At 37.2% G+C, this 18,878-nt stretch overlaps 1 long non-coding RNA gene across 1 annotated transcript; it reads left to right on the top strand.

The window, feature by feature from the left end:
- Nucleotides 1-6,362: 6,362 nt before the first annotated feature.
- On the top strand, nt 6,363-17,619 carry LOC113106738 (uncharacterized). Its single transcript, XR_003292563.1, has 3 exons — nt 6,363-6,576; nt 15,574-15,698; nt 16,530-17,619. It is a non-coding gene; the product is annotated as an uncharacterized LOC113106738 (long non-coding RNA).
- The last annotated feature ends 1,259 nt before the right edge of the window (nt 17,620-18,878 follow it).

Below are 18,878 nucleotides of genomic sequence, written 5' to 3'. Positions count from 1 at the left end.
CAGCAGAGGACGCTAGAGCTCTATTCTTAGCTCATCTCAGGACAAGAAAGATGTTTTTCAGCCTCTTATGTCTGCAGCACCATCAGTAGGTCTGAAGTACTCCATCTAAACATGAAAACCTCACATTCTGGATATAACTTTTCACTCATATTGAATGAACACACTTACATCAGGTACGCTGGTTAATGCTTTATAGAGATTGTGATGGATTATAAGAAAACAAACCAACATCTAGCTACCCTCGTTGCTTTTGAGATTTATATTCCAACATTTTAATGAAATAATAAACGCATTATATATAAAAGAAGCTATACAGTCTCAGAAAAAGTAAAAAAGATATCTCTGGGAGGTAACGCTTTCAAAACATACATCCCAAAATGATGCATATTAGTAACTTAAAAGTAGTACTCTCAAAAAGGTAATGCCACAGTGATATACACATCCTTGAAACATAAATTCATTTCCTTTGACCTGCCAATGAGCAGCCAGCAAAGCTTTTTTTCCAAACACATCTGTTTCCCTGAAATGATCAAATAACAGAAAACGAGAAGTCATCAAGTGAAATCTTGTTCTGCTTTCTTGTATCATACACAAAAAAAAAAGAAGAAAAAAATGGTGCGAGATTTGCTTTGAAACTACTTTCACTCAGAAATTGCTGGTGAATTTCTCAGATAATGACAAAGAAATGGCAGCAACACACCGCCTCGGATGTGATATTTTGAAGCAGAACGACTAAAATAGTATTTTCCTATAAAACATGCTGCAGAACATCCTTTTTTTTTACTGTGTATTTGCATCGTTTTGACAACCCTTTCGAGCAGCTGATGTTATCATTCAGTGAATTGCTTTTGCCATCTCATATCTAATGGAGCGTGTTGCTCATATCACCCAAACCCCCAGCCGGGTCATTTGTGATGACAGATGTCTACTTGTCATGGGTCTGAAATCAATAAGAATCAAACACAGAAGCCAAATGCAAGGCCGATGAAATCTGTAATCACACCTGCTGCTTGTACAGCCACAGAATAGAAGCGCAGAACACAAACAACAACATTTATGTCATTTGTTCACAATCTAACTCTTTTGTTATTATTATTATTATTCCTGTGTGAGCTCTGGAAGCACTTCTGTTTCTGATATATAAAATATTCAGATGTCTCACACTAGCCTGTCAAACGCAAGTGTTGCACTGGCACTAAGCATTCAGCGAGCATGTAGGATGTCTTGTCCACACATGATTAATTAGGCTGTTAATCATCTTTAAACATCCCCACTTTCACAAAAAGCTTATCTGCATTTCATAAACCTGTGCTGGTATCAGTGAGGTGTAATATATGAGGCGTTTACCGGGGGACACAGATTAGTAAGAGGAGCATGAAACTATTGTTTTCATTACCAATGACAGCAAACAATTGCAAACCACCTGCAAAATGCAATCATTTCATACATCTCTATCTGTCAAATTACCCTTTTTAAATGGAAACGATGTCGACATATTGCACAGAGATGGTGGTATGGTCTGTAATGAGTTTTTACTAAGATAAGCGTGCTATTCTGCTCTTTGCTAATGACCTGATGCTTCATTGAATTAGCTTTGCCCGTGGAGACCGTGCAGCAAGGTTCATAAAAACAAATGATGATGCATCTTGCGAGCGGGTTCAGCAGTATCAGGAGACTCGAGCACGTAGTGCATGTCACTCTAGTTCAGTATGCTAAACAGCTTTCACATGCTAATTATTCATGGGTAATCATTGCAGAGAATGATTTGAATACGCAAAAGTAGTTTTGTTGTCGCTCCAGGGCCTATGACAAAAAAAGATTGTCTAAAGTAAAGGAAGGATCTTTGTTTGAGTTCGATGTAAGACTACAAAGCATGCTTTTAAAATGAATTCATCATCAATAATGCCATTAAAATAAAATGTAGAAAAGCCGTTTAGTGTATAGTGCAGTGAAATGGGGTGAGATTGGTTTTGCATGTTTAAATGTATTTGACTAATTCCTGTCACGGTACAGAATGAAATCATTTTCTAGGTTGAACAACTGTATTTGTGTTGCTTGGTTGTGTACGTGTGCAGCTCTGTGGAGTGAGATTTGCATGGAGGAGCATCCTGTCTCCTTCAGTTAGTGTCTCAGGACCTCTTGGCCAGGGCAGTGATGCAGATAAGATGCAGTTATGTCACTGTCTGGTAAACGGCAGGAAGAGATCGAGATGAAGACAGTCAAGTGTCCCATCATAGCGAGTTCTGTTTCACTGTTCCTTAAGAGAGACAGCATTGCTTATGCATTCAAAAAGCACTAAATGTGAAATACTTTTTGGAATCATAAAACTTTTGTCAAGCATTGGCTACTACTTACTGTACATCATAGGTCATGTTTTTTCAGTCCTTCTCCATAAAGACATTGTACCAAATGTTGTAGTCTTTACATAAAAAAATGTCTTTGAAAAAAGAATTATTTTACTTTTTTTTTTTTTTTGTCAAATAACACATTGAAATGTCATTTTTAGTCTTTAAAGTAAGGTGAAATAGTATAACTCCAGTAATTTTAGTAATATTAACACCTTGAAAAATAATTTTTACAATGCAGGTAAATTGGAAATTTAAAAACGCATTTCTTTGTTGTGTCCTATTTAAAGCTGCAGTAGGTAACTTTTGTAAAAATATATTTTTTACATATTTGTGAAACCTGTCATTATGTCCTGACAGTAGAATATGAGACAGATAATCTGTGAAAAAAATCAAGCTCCTCTGGCTCCTCCCAGTTACTGACCGCTCCCGATAAGAAACAACCAATCAGAGCTACGGTCCGAAACTTTGTTTGTGTTCAAAATTTATAAAAATGTATATAATAAGCGAGTACACAATGAATCCATTTTCCAAACCGTGTTTTTAGCTTGTCCTGAATCACTAGGGTGCACCTATAATAAGTGTTTATATTCAGACTATTTTAGATTGCTTCGGCGATACCGCGGCGGAGTAACCCAGTACCTTTTGTGATTCTTCATAGACATAAACAGAGAGAAGTAGTTCCGGCTACGATGTTCTTCCGCAAGACGCAAGCAGTTTTGTTTATTAACCGCTAGAGCGTCAAAAGTTACCGACTGCAGCTTTAAGTATCATCTCTGCCCTTAAAACTCCTCAGCAGAAATAGAGACGAAAGTGAAACAAATGCTTAAACAGTACACATTGAGAGAACGAAAGAAAGAAAGATAGAAAGAAAGAAAGAAAGAAAGAAAGAAAGAAAGAAAAAGAAAGAAAGAAAGAAACGTATTTGAAAGTAGTAAGATACACACACAAATACATACATAAAAGAAAGTTGTATTGTCTTGTAAAACGTTCTCCTTTTGTAGAGCTATAAAATGAATATTGTTAGAATTTCTCAGATAATTTTGTCCTGTAAGAACTGAATGAGAGGTTTTTTCATGCTATATTGAGGTTTTTAACTTAACTTAAATTCGATTATCTCTGCAAATCTGAGTGCAGTTTGAGATGTTGTTGACGTCTTTCTGAAACGATACAGCAGGTGCATGTGATATTAATGGGTCTCTGTATTTAATCTCATGGCTGTCTAAGAAACAGCTGAGATTCTGAAATCATCTCATTTGTCGATTTTCTCTCTGAATGATAAATGCATTTTCATTTAGCCAGATCATGGAGGTTGCAAACGTCAAAACCGATTCTCCCCTGGCTGTGACATGAACTATAGTACATGTCAGAAAGCGGCTGTAGTACAAACTTGATATGAGCGTCATGGCTGCTGTCTCCAGCAGTATATTCAATTAAACTGACTGGCACTGGATCAGTGTCGTCTTGATACAGATTTGCTCAAGACATTGCTGTGTACAGTATGTCTACATCTGGCTTTCACAGGATTTCCCAAAGGCACTTTATGGGAAGCCATTAAGAGAGAAACATATTACATAACGGCAGGTGCACTAATAGATTTCCACAGCTATTACATACATCAGTGTCAGTGTGCCTGCCAGACGCTACATTTGGACACATGTTTTGCAAAACAAAATTAAATATTAGTGTGAACCTCAAAAATCCTGTGCGTTGGGTTATTGACATAATTGTTGATGTCATAACACTTTAAAAGAGTTGAACGTGGCCAGATGGTTTGCTGTTTCTGAACGTTTTTGTATGTATCCATCTGTCTAGACATAATATTGCCCACTACACAAAGTTTGTGATGTTTTCAAAATATGAAAGATTCCACGACTGTTTTTTTATAAATAAATATGAAATAAATGTACCCATACTGCTATACATACTTAAAAGTATCTGCTTTCCCACCAGCAATTACAAACTTGTAAAATGTGTTGTGTTGTATTAGTATGCTACTCTATGCGACTAAAGAATAGTTCTTCGCCGTCACCCATCGTGTGATAAATGTCTTTACCAGATTGTTGTCGGTTCACTGCTCTCTGTCCCTTGAGCCGCCTGCCAGAGTAATACATCACATTGTGAGGTGTAATTTGTTTTTGATGGAGTCGGTCCAGGACATAAAGCATTGTTCCAAAATTCTGGAACAGCGTTTGGATGACTCTTTAATTGGACATATATGGAAAGCTTGTTCTTTGCTCCAGAGAGTAAAAAAAAACAATTTGACTTTGTGCACACATTCAATGACTGCATTTACAGAGCCACCGAGTCTCTCAGTCTTGCTCTCTGGAGTGTTTGGTGTTTTATTGCTGTGAACATGAGTATGAGATATTCACTCAGTAAATATTGTGCTTTTACTAATAAGTCCAGCAGGTGTGTGAGCGGAGAGCAGTGTTCTCCGGAGCGGAAGCGTGTGCCAGGGAGTGGCTGATCTGCACACCATGACTCTAATTAGTGCACAGCTGAGGGGGTTGGTTTCCATGTCGACTGGTTGGTCTGGTAGAGGTCAGTCTCAGCTCCACTCAGGATGGGACCAGATAATGTGTTGTCTCTGGTTGCATCTTATTCACATACTAATTGTGCTGATTAGTCCATTTCATATCAGAGTTCGTTAATTATTATGCCATAGGATCCCAGATTGTATGCTCTTTATGATCTTTCCCCCCTGAATTATGCATTCGTGCATGAATCAGTGTTTTCAGTAAATGTATGTACTTCCAACTCAAAGTGGAATAACAATGTAATCTGTTTATTTTCGGGAATATTCCAGGTTCAGTATAAGATGTCAACGGCAGTAAACTACATACACATTTTATAGAATTAACTGCACTTCTTTTTCACAAGTGTTGTGTCTTTGAGAGAAAGTGAGTGAGAAATCAGCATTTATTTTTTTAGTAAGCATTAATATTTCTTTAAAGGAATTATTTATCCAAAACTAAAATTTTGCAGAAAATGCACTTACTCTCAGACCATTCAAGATTCATGAGTTTGTGATGGGATGTTTTTATCAGCTGTTTGAATTCTCACTCTGACGGCACCCATTCACGGCAGAGGATCTATTGGTGGGCAAGTGATGGAATGCTACATTTCTCCAAATCTGTTCTGATGAAGAAACAAATTCATCTTCATCTTGCATGAACTGAGTGTGAGTAATTTTCATAACATTTTCATTTTGAGTGAACTACTCCCTTAATACATATCTCTGGCCGTATCTTCAAAATCTTTCATTAAATTGCAATAACTTTCCTGAGACTTCAGGATCCCAAAATTCCCTAAGAACAGCAACACATGACAACATCCCAACAACATTATCTCTGGTCGCTTCAAGGTACAATCCACCTTTAAGACACAGCTGTAATTCTTAACAAAGCCATTTTTTTTACCAGTTTGGTTGCATTACAAAGTACTGTTTGTACAAAGAAGGGCAAGTATGATGTTGAGGAGAACTTGGACAGATCCAGTGTGACACACCATTATGTGACTAATTTCCTGTCCATGCAGATAAGTGTTTTAAAATTACTAGTGTGAGTAAAGCCATTATCCTACATACACTATCTAAAATCATTATGTAAAATAAAACTAAGAATGAATCTGGTAAAAAAAAAAGAATATATAAATAACAACAGTATGATTTTCAGGATCCTGGCCTGACAGTCCTGTCCATATTGTCTCTGTTCCATGTTTCTTTGTTTGTTTTGTGTCTAAGCACATGGTTTTGTCTTTGTTCGTGTCTGCCACATGCTCTTGTCCCACCTCTTTGTTACCCCTGGTCACGCCCCCTTGTTTAGCCCTTGTCGGCTTGATTGTTTTCACCTGATCCTCATGTGGACTGCTCTATATATTGGATTCCCTTTAATTGTGTCTCTGCTGGTTTGTTTTTGGTGTTTACCTGTTTCTTGGGCTGGAATTTATTCTAATCTAGTTTTTTTTTTTTTGATTTAGTTTTTCATTTATTCTATTAGAGATTGCAGTTCCTTTTTGGATCCTGGCTTTTAGTTTTTACACTCTGATTTATTTCTTTGGATAGTTTTGGTTATTTATTTTGCTTTTAGCTCACTCTTTGTTTTCAATTGTCTGTCGTTTTGAGTCTTGCTTGTTTTTGTGTATTGTCCTGTCTTGCCCGCACTCAGATTTCCTGGCCACTGAACCCCACTGCCTGGAAGCAGCTCACCTCTCTCACGTGTCAAGTCTCGTGAGTCTCTGCCTGGCGACTAGACTGGTGACATTTTGAGTTTCACTTGAAGCTACGGGTTTCCTGTGTGTGTCTGCCTGGTCCTTCCTCTGGAGCTGCCTCCTCTGTGCTTGAGCCCGTGGTCCTCCCGGACCGTCTCGGTGGTCATCCCTCCTGCCCGTATTGTTGTCTGCCCTGCCCATCTGTTTGAACCGTTTCACTGCAAATTCCCCGAGCTGTTCTAGTCTGTTTTAATAAAATACCCTCGTCTGCTCATTCTGCACTTGGGTCCCATTTCTTGCAGATCCCTGACAATGATGTCTTAAAATTACGGAGCCCTGCACAATACCTACCTGTACTAATTTGTTTCTTCAATGTACTAAAACGTGCACACGATTACTACTCCATTGCCCTTGATTTAATATTTTGTTCACTCGATTTATAAATTGTGTATGATTTACTAATTTGTTCCTTCGATTTGCTAAATTGCGCACACAATTTAGCAAATCGAGGGAATGTAATAGTAATCATGTGCATGTTTTAGTACATTGAGGAAACGAATTAGTAAATTGTGTGCACTTTTTTTTTTTTTTTTTTTTTTTTTTTTTTCTTGCATGTCATGTGTGGGGCTAAAATCACATAAGGATATTTTAATGAAAAATTGTCTCTGTTCCTCCACTGAAAGTCCACGTAACCAGAACTTGGATGCTTTTAAAAGTCATTGTAAGAGTAATCCATATGAATCAAAAGGTTCAATACAAGTCTTCTGAGAAGACTACTGCCTATTGAACCTATGATTTATATATGCTGATTGAATTAAGGATTTTCTTCACATAAACATTGATCCTACACACGCATCAAATATGGTAAAAGCTCAACCTTGGTTGCGTGACACACATGATCAAACTTCATTGATTCTTACATCAAGCAAGCACAGAAACATGTAATCATGTATCCTTTTAGGAAAGTTTGAAACATTGACATACAGTAGACACGTGAAATTGTTTTTATTGCGCACAATTAAAATCACAGCAACACGGCCATCTGTTTTAAAACCGATATCACACTGTGAGAACTTCACACTTCTGGATTTCAATCACAGTCTATCGCATTGGCTTCACAGACTCACCACTGTGTCGTAATTGTAAGTATGCTTGAAAATACCACTTTTTTTCTTGTTGGAAAATGTTCAAATGAATAGTTATTTTCTTTAAGTATTTGGTAGAATTATTGTTCATGCCTTTCAGTATAAGGTATTCAGCTTTGGAAACATCCATATCTAAGGCACTTCTAGTCCACCAGAGGCTATTATCTCATAGTGTGCTATCATAACCTTATCTTCATCTCTTAGTGTGTTAAAAATCGTTAACCTTTCCATTGATCTGCTTGAGTTTGCACCCTCTGAACTATATTAGCCTGTGCCCTACAGAGGCTTGACTGATCAAATACTTCACTGGGAGCTATGGATTGTGTAATCACACAAAAGCATCCAATTTAGCATGTTGTAACTGCTCAGAAATGTTGGCAGATCCAATTTACCTGTGGTTCAGACGCTATCGAATTTAGCTGTAGCAGTGCAGCGCTCGGTCCTGGTTCTCTGAGTTCTCGGAGTACCACTGGACTCTATTAATCAGGTCTGGATGGTGTCTTGACAGCTGGCTGACCCTGACAACAGCAATTTTGTCGCTGCCATGTGATCAATTCTCAGCCACAGAGAAAAATCCTATAAGGCTACAACCAACGCTTGTCAGATCTCAACGCTCGGTCTCCTCGGGTACTTTCATAGAGACGCATTATTCTCTCCCTTCACAATAATAAATTGAAGACGTTATGCTCTTTTTCTCCTCCCCACCGACCTTCTGAATCAGTCATGAAAAGACAGTTGTGTCGACCACAAAACTGCTGTGATAAATTATTTTTGTCAAAGTCACTCACTGTGTATATTACAGGGCTGGATTGCCATTTTCCACTTGTCTCCGCTTGCAGGAAGAGCTACTTCTGAACCAAGACTGTTTTCGTCTTTCAAGATTGAGTTTTGATAGGGAATCAGGAAAATCTCCTGTTTAAACTGGAACGCTATCAAAGGATTTAGTCAATATCTCAGTTGTGAACCTATACAGCTGACCTATAGCTGACCCCATGGGCGTAGGTTTAGGGGGGGACGCTAGGTACTAGTCCCTATCAATATTTTGAGATGACAAATTTGTCCCCACCAATATTTAGCAAGCTCATTTGAACTGCTATTTGGATCTTTGCACTGCTATTTAGATCGATTCTAACGGCCAGGACGACGACAGTACAAGAAACGCTGTAATTTGATTGGCGGCGGGGTATCTGACAGACTACACGCGTGGGCCGGGACTGCTTTTGGGCTTGCACTAGCAGCGAGCGAGTGGGTGGTTTGTGTGTGCACGCATGTTAACGACACCGACGGTAAAGTTACAAGGGCTGTCTCTCTTTTTTGCCCCTTTTTGTACTTTGTAGATGCCACCCAAGAAGAAGAAAAGGGACATAAGAAGCTTTTTCATAAAGCAGAGTCAGAGTGTAAGTAGGCAAAATAACTAGCTAGCCACACAAATATGGGGGTGTCCCTACCAAAGCTGAGACCAAACCTACGCCCATAGCTGACCCTAATCCCCAACCTGCATCCCCCAAGACATGACAAAAAAAATAAAATTAGACAAGGACTTCCGTGCTGCTTTATGCTTATTAATGCTGGTTTAACACTGGCTTTGTGAAGAAGAAGTGTGCTTTATCTGTATTGCATGTGTATTTAAAAATTGCACTTGCATTTAATATAATAATTCATTAAGTATTTAAAAAGTGAATGTTAAATGAAAAGTTTTACTTTACATTAATATTTGTAAAAATTCACTTTTAATGTGAAAATGTAAAATACTTAAATATATTCTCAATATATGGATTTTGACCATTTAAAATTCAACATATTATTAATATGGCAATAAACTATGAATTCCAGTCATAGTTTATGAGAAGTAGGTTATGAGAAGCCTTGTATGGACACCAGCATCCAAACCACAAAATAGAACGATGTAGCAGAAGAGTAGATAAAAAGACAAACATTAAAAAAATAAAAGTACATGTTACCTGTATTCAACTGGCCAATTCATCTTTTTGAAGCCGTATTGAAATGAGTGTGAGTATGTGGGATCTTCTGAATAAGACATGAACATCCACCATCCATGTCATGTTTATGCAACACAATCTTCCAGTGCTGGCAGTTTTGGCTTTGTTTTGTCGGTCAGGTCATGTCACCCAAGGTCTTTCCAGTCTCTCTCAATCTGTCCCACACCAGCTGAAAGATTAGACTTTGAGGGTAGGTGAAACATTTTGTGGTCCTTTTCCAGAAAGGCCAGGGCATTACAGGAACTATACTAGGAAAGACATGGGTAGGCAGAAGGGCAGGGGTAAATATCAGTCATTATTAATTTGGCTCACAGCAAAGAAAACGTGTGTTTCAAAACTGTGGACAGTGGACCTGGAGCATAAGCAGAGGCTTTTCTGAAAGACTGAAAAGAGTTGTTCAGCATTTGAGTTCAGTTTCTTTCATGTTGGTGGAAAGATGTGGTCAATAGTTGATGACGTACAGTACCACCTCATCTGCTTCCCAGGACAGTGCTGTTCTTGCTCCTCTGTTGTTTTGTTGTAGTGTTTTGTTGTAGCTGTTGTGTCCTTTGCCCATCCAGCCCAATGCCCTTGATGAACTCTTGGTAATTGTGTGAGGTGTTGGAAGCCTTTCTGTGAAGCGGTAATGGAGTGCAGGGCTGACCATTCAACAGTGATGTCAGGGAATAATGGCTTTGCCTCAGCTGAATTGAAGATGGGAAGGTGAGCCGAAAAACACCATTATTTGATTGCCTATGATTAGCAAACATGTTTCTCTGAAAAACAATTGTTTTGGTCTGTGTGATTCTGCTCACTACCCTGGGTGGCCAGTTGGGGGAAAACAGTGCAGCAACATAACTAAAAAGCTGTAAGACCTGAGGCATATTAAAGATGGATAAATTAATTTATCAGATTACAATGACAGCCACAGCTCATCACCTTCTATTGTCTGTTGCTGTTGTGTAATCTTAATCTAGCAACCATTGTTAGCCTTGAGTCTGAGGAGAAAGGTGTAGGAGAAACAATTATTTCCAGTATTTTGAATTTGGACTGAAGTACCCATTTCAACGATTAGCTGTCAAACCCTGAACCTTTAAAGAGCCAGTAAGATGAAAATTCTAAGCTTCCTATCACTGTTTATAAGTCCTGTACATTAGGTTTAAATCCATCCAAGGTTAAAAAACACTGTCATTTTTTCAAAATATCATTTTAAAATTACCTCAATTCCCAGAGATCCCCAAACGGTTCGCGCGAAGCTGTTCAAAAGATTCGGTTTCCTTAAACCCCACCTTTCGGTAGCATACTGTGTTCTGATTGGTCAACTAACTCACAGAATATCTGTTTTCTGCAGCACTTGTTTAGTTTTAAAGAAGACATGTCAAGCTTTCTATAGATCTCTCTCTCATGTCTCTTCCTTGAGTATTCACGCGTTGTGATTCGGAGAAGCTCGTTGTTCTAAATAAATTTGGTAATGAACCCTCTTTTATGGCCAAACGCTTTGAAAATCCCGCTATACTCACCGAGATTAGAAAAGCAGTCATCAGTGAAATGTTGTGAACACAGCAAAAGGGATTTGTTGTACTGCTCTGGTATTGTGGTGAAAATTAATTTTAGCCATTGGTTCTTCTGATCTTCATTCTTTGGCAGTGAAAATAAAACAAACTTGCCTTTACAATTAAAAACACACCGTCTCCTCGACATGATACTATCACACCAACCAGAGCGTCTGTGTGTGTGTGTGTGTGTGGGGGGGGGGCAGCTCAGAGTTCAGTTTCTCTCAAGACGGTAGGCGGAGATTATTATGCAAAGTTTTCCTAGTGACGTACATAGAGATGGGCAAAAGATTTGAAATCTATTAACGACTCGTTTCAGCGATTCAGAGTCGACTCCTTACTTTAGAAGCCAATAACTTTATAAATCGTGTACTTTTTGATTTAATTACTTTGCACATTGTTTACACTGATGGACAGCTACATCATACACTGTAATACAGGTAATTTTTGATTTCCCATCTGTGTGGCTCTTTAATATAGTGGATTAAACATTAAACTTGCTAAATCAAGTTAGATATATGAGTGTGTCCAACAGTGCCTACACAATCTTGAAAATAAAGGTTCTTTACTGGCATTGATGGCTCCATGTAGAACCTTTAACATTCATGGAATCTTTCCACTGCACATGATGTTCTTTAGTTCAACTGTACTTTAGATTTTTTAAATGTTCTTCACACTCAGAAAAATGTTTTACTGAAAGGTTCTTTTACTGAAACCCCCTTTTGGAAACTTTATTTTTAAGAGTGTAGGGTGATATATACTACAGCAATTCTGAACTGCTTGATAGCTTTTATCAATGTAAAATAGAAACTACACCCAGTTCAAATCTGCTAAATGTGACAATAAAACATGAAGATATTAAGAAATTTATAAACACGAACAACATAATTTTTGTAAAGCTGCTTTCAAACAATTGTATTGTAAAAAGTGCTACATAAATACATTTGACTCAACTCTCTCTATTTTTTTTATTGTTCTAACAGATTTTTTAGATATATCCCTTTAAATAACAAAAGCAAGCTCCTGAAAAGGATACTCTGCCACAAAATGCTAATTTTGTCTTTAATCACTTACCTCAATGTCGTTCCAAACCCATAAAAGCTTAGTTTGTCTTCAGAAAACAATTTAATATATTTTGGATGAAGACTGTCAAATTGACTTTCAAGTAAATGACACCATCAAGGTCCAGAGAAGTATGAAAGACATCGTCAGAATAGTCCATCTGCACACAGTGGTTCAACTGTAATGTTAAGAAGCGACGAGAATACTTTTTGTATGCAAAGAAAACAAAAATAATGACTTTATTCATCAATTTGTGTCCTCTGTGTCTCTCCACATCACCATATAGCCATTTTGGAGAATGTGATCAGAACGCAGGCAGCTAATGGTCTTCTGTGTCAGCCGTGCCTACGCCGTAGAAAACGTATCCGTGTGTCGCGGCTGAAACAGAAGCGCATAGACAGTTTGCATTCAGCAAATATTTTCCAAAATGGCGCTACACTGATGTGTGGAGGGACACGGAGGAGACAAATTGTTGAATAAAGACATTATTTTTGTTTTCTTCGTGTACAAAAAGTATTCTTGTCGCTTCATAACATTACGGTTGAACCACTGATTGCAGATGGACTATTCTGACAATGTCTTTCATACTTTTCTGGACCTTGACAGTGTATTTATTTGGCAGTCTATGGTACAGTCACAAGCCTCCCGGTTTTCATCTAAAATATCTTAAATTGTGCTCTGAAGACGAACAAAGCTTTTAAGGGTTTGCAACATTATAAAATTTATTTGACTGTCAAATCCTTATTAAGCTTAGGCTGTAACGTTAGCTCTATATTTTGATTCCGTTAGACAGCATCATGTATGTTTAACAGCATATGTAAATAGTCAGGATAATAATTAAAGGGGGGGGGTGAAATGCTATTTCATGCATACTGAGTTTTTTACACTGTTAAAGAGTTGGATTCCCATGCTAAACATGGACAAAGTTTCAAAAATTAAGTTGTACGTTTGAAGGAGTATTTTTGTTCCAAAAAAACCTCTTCCGTTTTGTCACAAGTTTCAGAAAGTTTTTTTCGAGTATGGGTCTGTGTGACGTTAGATGGAGCAGAATTTCCTTATATGGGTCCTAAGGCACTTCTGCCGGAAGAGGGCGCGCTCCCGTATAGCAGAGCAGAGGGAGGCTGTGCACAGACAATCACTGATCAGAGCGAGAGCGTCGCAAAATGTCACAAAAGGAGTGTGTTTTTGGTTGCCAGGGCAAGACAACCCTGCACAGATTACCAAAGAAAAAACAGCATTAAGGGACCAGTGGATGGAGTTTATTTTTACAGAGCATCAACGGAGTTGTGCAAGTGTTTTTGTTTATTCGCTGCATTTCGCAGATGCTTGTTTTACAAACAAGGCCCAGTTTGACGACGGATTTGCGTATTGTTTATTTCTTAAGGATGATGCAATCCCAATGTAAAAGGGTCACGATTGTGTGTTGGAACCGCAGGCGGTGAGTAAAACTGCTTCAAATATCTCTGCCTCCTTGTTAGTGCATCCGCCTCCCATGCCGGAGACCCGGGTTCGAGTCCCGCACGGAGCGAGTCGTTGCTGCCGCTGCCCTCATTCAGTTTCAGCCTCGAGATCTGATTCTGGATCATAAATAAACGGCTGAATCTGACTGTTAGCCATGGTTTGTTTTGGATGATGTTTTTTTTCCTCAAGGTAATGTCACAGCTTCCACATGCTCTCAACTCAAAAGCCTACTGGCGCTCGTGATTCTTTAGCTCCGCCCACACGTCACGCCTCTAGCCGGTCGTGTTTTTCCGGGAAAAATCGGTACAGACTATTTTTCTCTTATGAATATAATAAAACTAAAGACTTTTTGGAGTTATGAAGGATGCAGTACTACTCTATAGGGACTCAAGATTAACAGGATATTGAGTGAAAACGAGCATTTCACCCCCCCTTTAAATATATTTAAGCACACGAGCAAGCAAATTTCTGGAAGTTTATACTATCCCATGTGAAACAGAATGAATATGTATTGAAAATGCACTTGTAGTGTACTTAAAACATTAAAAGTGCTATTTTTACTGAGGCATCAGGGTTTAGCAGGTTATTCTCATAACCTTGATGCTGTAACTCCTCTATTGTGTGGACATCTTTATTTAGACATTTTTGTACCACATGACGAAGGTGTTCAATTTTCTTTTCTTTTTTTTTCACTGCACACACAGTCCAATGGCAACCTGAAAGCTAGCAATGATTACATGATGGGGGTCGAACTGAATCACTCATATACTTTTATGTATGGATGTGTATGTACAGTATATTACAAAAAGTGAATCTGAGTCTTATATATATATATATATATATATATATATATATATGTATGTATGTTTATAGAGTGGATATTTAATTTATCATTTCATTGATTTAAATTGATTACAGATTCATCTAATTTGGGGCAAATTAATTTGTCCAGCTATTGAGATGTATTTCTAAATGATTGCTTTTAAAAGTGGTCAGGAGGATATCAGTTATTAAACTGTGCTTTAATGAGACGACTGTGCTATTTAAAGCTCCTTATTGGACATTTTGTTGTGCCTGTTTAAAAGGTCCACAGTCCGATTTCTAGGTAACAAAGTATATTGATCACTTACACACACACACACACACACACACACACACACGACTGAAGATAAATATTAAGCACACAGCGTGGCTGATAACAGAACAGCTAAGTGATTCACTATGGATTCATTCACCCTAATCTGTGCTCTCATGCCTGTCGTTATGAGAGAGAAAGCATGTTCTCACTCCAAATACACCAGCAAGATGCTAAACACAGAAAAATATTTTCAGAAATTGTAGTTCTGTCATCATTTACTCACATTCATGTCGTTCCAAACCTACCTATATGACTTCCTTTCTCCTGTGGAACTCAAAAGGAGAAATTTAGCAGAATGTTTGTGCTGCTTTTTTCATACAATACAAGTAGGCTTTGAACGACATGAGGTTGAGTAATCAATGACAGGATTTAAATTTTATCCATTTGTAAATTAGGTTATGTCTATAATGAATTTGGCTCAACCTTTGATGTGCTCAAATGGAGGTGATCTGGACATTATATGTACAAATATGATGAAGGACGAAGAAGATTTAACATTTAGCAAACGTGTGCTTGCATCACTGAGTGACTCTGAACAAAAGCAGAGAGGATGAATAAAGATGAATATAGGAGGATATGGAGAGAGAGAGAGACAGACAAGCTAATCCTGGGAGAGTTGCATTTACTTTTCACTCTCCTAATGAAATGTAATCTTGATAAAGCATTATTCTCTCTCAGCTCATGCAGGTCTTGCTCTTGTGGTTTTGGAGCATTTCTATTCATCAGAGTGGATGCAGTTCATTCAAAGCAGAGGAATTGAGGATGGTGCTTTTGGACAGAATTTTGTTTATGAAGCTTATTATGTAAGTACACACTTTGAAAAATGATACACACACTTGAGAGGTTGTATTTTAAATATATTAAACAGTTATTTATCATATTAAACAGTTATGTGTCATTAGCATAATAGGTGAATTAATTTTATGAAAAAGTTCCTTTGGTAAAATCTGATAACTTTAATAAGTCATTACAAAAATTACATAACACAGAATTATGATATAATAAATATAAACATTTAATATATAACATAATGTAAAATTTCTCCCTAAAGTATTTTTTATATTACTTTGAGTAAAAAAATAAAAAATAAATAAATGTAAAAAAAATATATATATATATATATATATATATAAATGCATCCTATTATTATTATCATTATTATAATTAATATTATGAAATGTATGTTGTATAATACTGTGATATTATCGGTCTATCCTTGTAGTTGGTTTTATTATAGAAAAAAATACAATCATAAAAAATACAAAAACATAATTAAAATATATATTTTTGTTGATTTTTTTAAATACAAATCAATAGATCTCATCACATTATTGGCCTATATCAACTAATGATCTGTCAAGCATAATATAATATAATATAATATAATATAATATAATATAATATAATATAATATAATATAATATAATATAATAATGTAAAAATTATATTATGTTTGGTAATGTTTTCTTTAGCTATTAAATACCTTACATTTTCATGCTGCATGTACTTCATTTAGCAAAACAGTTTTAGCAGATAATAAATAAGAAGTTGACAAAGAAGACAAAAACTGACAAATGAACCCCGACCACACATATTTTTGTATGTCTTACCAAATGGTTTTGCTTTTCATGCAGTTCTCTGTGGAATCATTAGGCATTTGGGCTCCATTTGTCACCCTGATTAAAGAGAGAGAACCCATCATGTGTGAGTGAGCCGGGGCCTTTATGTCCTGCGGTGATTCTGACTCTCAGGGTACTGAAGGAGCACAGGCCTGTTCCCTCCTCGAATCAGGCTCAAGTCATTAGGGGACTTCCAGAATGTTCTCTATTCTGTTGAGCATGTAAAAAAATGTGAATGATGTGAATGACACTTACAACTGATGTAAGAAGTCAACTTGGTCCTGACCTCTCATTCCGACCGAAACAAGCATAAATGTGCTCATCATACCCACTTTACCTTTTCTGCCTTGGGTCCGTTGCCATTAGAATGACCATTGATTCACTGTGACAGAAACCACTGTGGTCTGTTTTAGGGTGATTGGTGGAACTTCAGCTGAAGGATTCATTGGGAAATGGCCCTTATTTAAATTGCATCAGGTATTCCACTTCTAACCAGGTACAAAACCAACAGTGATGGAAATTACCTGAACTCTACGCTTGCCCAGTCAAAATGACAATAGTTTGAGAAGACATGGCTTGACAGTGTGCCATTTAAAAGTCAGAAAACTCACAAGTCGTGTGGTAAGTAATTGCAGATGATTGAATGTTAGGAAATGATAATATTCTCCATATTCCCCACTGGTGTAATGAGTTTTCTGCACCAGCATCCACCCAACATCTGCTGCCCCAGGAAAACGCCAATCAGACTCAATTACATACTCACATTATATCAGTCTCTTTGACTCATCTGAACACAACTGCAGGAAGCACACAACCTCAAACACCTGCGTATGATGCATTCATTGATGACTTGCCTGATTATTCACGGATGCTGTAAATAGGAGATGGTTGGACAGATGGAATAATCACAACAACAAAAAATGGATGTAACTGGATAAAGATTTTTTTTTTTTTTAAAGAATGGTACTTGCATGTTCAAAATTGCTGGCAGGATGCCAAGTCAGTTAGCAGAGTCATGCTATGAGGTTGTGAAGGTGTTCTGAGCAGTTTAGAGCATTTCTATGTAACTGATAGAAGGTTTTGAGTAATTGCTGCATGATCAGGTAGTCACTGCACTGCAATAATAATAATAAAAACATGTATTTTATTTAAAGTGCTTTAAAGTTGTTGCCTTCAATTTTTAAGAACAATCAACTTAGCTGTATTAGTCATTTTAACATAAGTTACATTATTCTGATTCAAATACATGAGTTGAATATTGTATAAAGTATTTAGAAAAGTTGCTTGATGAGACTTATTTTGACAACATCTAAAGAAAAAAACATTAAATATGGCATATGGTCTTTATAAAAAAAACAATAAATGTACTTTTTATAAAAAATGTTGTCCTTGGGAAAATAAATATTTAAGGTTTGAAGCAAGCCATAAATATAATTTGAGGAAAACATAAAAAAATAAAAACAAAATTTGTCAAAATTATCATTAAAATCCCACCCCTAAATCTCTATATATCCTGGTCCCTCTATCACAGCAGGTCTTGAGGATCATTTCAAATGTTTCAGTCAAACATAACTAAAAACTAGGGATGCACGATAATATCGGCACAATATCGGTATCGGCCGATAAAAGCTTAAAATGACCATTATCGGTATCGGCCGATATGAATATTTCTGCCGATGAGCCAAACCGATATTCTCCAAGTGAAATAATTGACCTGTTTTTCAGATGTGAATGTCTGTCTACATTTGTAAAATAATAAATTTATGGTAGAATCAGTACAGAAGAGATACATGGATTTCTCTTCAGTAAAATTAAAGTTTAAATATATCAGTATATATTTGTATATATATCGATATCGGTATCGGCATCGGCCAAAATTATTTTGAAAATATCGGCATATCGAATATCGGCCAAAATCCAATATCGTGCATCCCTACTAAAAACAACATTTTACAAAGTCTGAAACATTAGGGACAGAGTAAATCCCTTTTATGAGGGTCAGATGAGAATATAAGAACAATGTGGGAAAGAGTAGGAGCGAAAACAAGTGGGAAAGTGGAGTTCTTCCCAGTTGGGCTTGTTAGGAGAAACAAAACAAAAAAACATTCTGTGGAAACTGACATTGTACATTCACATTAGCACCTAATTTACAGTTCCCCAGAGGACAGGGCGAATGATGGGCATCCCGGGCCTTCATACTGAGGTCTGTGCAGGTTATCAGCAAGAGGTTCCCTTTGATTCACACTGCTTCAGACACAAACACAAGTCTCTGCGCTGCACAGAACAGAACGTTGTTTATGTATGAGGAGTCTCCTTTGCATATCTAACGATAACTGGGAATCAGCGTGAGATTCTCTGCAAAAG

The sequence above is a fragment of the Carassius auratus genome, chromosome 8, assembly GCF_003368295.1.
Source record: "Carassius auratus strain Wakin chromosome 8, ASM336829v1, whole genome shotgun sequence".
Taxonomy (NCBI): Eukaryota; Metazoa; Chordata; class Actinopteri; order Cypriniformes; family Cyprinidae; genus Carassius; species Carassius auratus.
The sequence above is the reverse complement of the archived record's forward strand: the minus strand, read 5'-3'. Positions and strand labels throughout refer to the sequence as shown.